We start from the raw sequence: 1,557 nt of genomic DNA, 5'->3' as shown, positions 1-1,557 counted from the left end.
GTTGGCGAATAAGATGCTTTTTATTGTATTTAAAGGATACAACATGATGTTCTGATATACTTATGCCAGTGAGATAGTTATGATTATCAAGCAAAATCACACATCCATCCCCTCCTACAGTTATCCTCTGTATGTGTGTGTGTGTGTGTGTGTGTGTCCCCGTGTGATGGGAGCATCGGAAATCTACTCTATGAGCACATTTCCTGGATCTAATACAATGTTGCCACTACAGGGCTCACGCTGGGCCTCGGACCTCTAGACTTTCTCACCCCACATATCTGCGGCTTTGGGTCCTTTGCCCTGCCTCTCTCTATTTCCCCAAGTCCCCCATAATGAGATGCTTTTTCAGAAAATTACCATTTTCCATTTAATAGGTGATTGAAAAACAAACTTCATTCGGAGTTTTTTGATTTTTGGTTTTCAGTATTAGAATGAAAACAGGTTTCCCCCCATGTGAATCATCCCCACTTTTATCTTAGAAAGTTGTAACACCTATAAGGCCAGGCGCTCTGGCTCACACCTGTAATCCCAGCACTTTGGGAGGCAGAGGCAGGTGGATCACAAGGGCAAGAGATAGGGACCATCCTGGCCAACATTGTGAAACCCCGTCTCTACTAAAAATACAAAAATTAGCCAGGCGTGGTGGCGGACATCTGTAGTCCCAGCTACTCAGGAGGCTGAGGCAGGAGAATCACTTGAACCCAGGAGGTGGAGGTTGCAGTGAGCCAAGATTGTGCCACTGCACTCCAGCCTGGCAACACAGTGAAACTCCATCTCAAAAAATAAATAAATAAAAGAAAGTTATAATACATATAACATATACACAACACATATATGTATATAAACTGTGTATAACATAAAAGACGTTATTCACACAAATACGCTCGTTAACTCAGGAGGAATGTGAGACTCTTTGATAAGTGGGAGGCTGCCTTCTTGGTCACTGGCTCCCACGCTCTCCAGAGCTGGGGGGACAAACACAGACACACTAACATTTATTTATTCCTGAACTATTGATTGGAGGCTTGTGATATGTGAGCAGCATCATACCAGACCCATCCCCTGAAAGAGCTTTCAGCCTGTCTGGGGAGATAAGACATTACCCTTAGATGAGAATATTAACATAAGAGGAGTCCGAAGCCAGCCCGAAGGCCAGTGCTGGCTCAACAGGTCAGACCTGCTGTTCAGAGCAGTGAGGAAGGGATGAGCTCTAGGCAAGGAAAGAGGAGCAATTCTGGAAGGGGCTCAAGTTCAAGTGGATTCTGAAGGCTGGGCAAGCTGAGGAGGAGGGTGGTGTGTGATGCGGGAGAAAACGAGGCGGGAGGAGACTGGCTCCTGCAGAGTCCAGGGTGGGTATAGGAAGGAACACGGCGGCCCAGCAGACAGTCCCATCAGAGCACAGCAGACACTGGGCTATTTATTCTTGTGCTTTGAGGCCCTTGAGAATGACAGCAGCATGATGGAAACAACTTTTTATTTATTTATTTTTTTTTGAGACGGAGTCTTGCTCTGTCGCCCAGGCTGGAGTGCAGTGGCTGGATCTCGGCTCACTGCAAG

The sequence above is a fragment of the Mandrillus leucophaeus genome, unplaced genomic scaffold (assembly GCF_000951045.1).
Source record: "Mandrillus leucophaeus isolate KB7577 unplaced genomic scaffold, Mleu.le_1.0 Scaffold61, whole genome shotgun sequence".
Lineage (NCBI taxonomy): Eukaryota > Metazoa > Chordata > Mammalia > Primates > Cercopithecidae > Mandrillus > Mandrillus leucophaeus.
Note: the sequence above shows the minus strand (reverse complement) of the source record.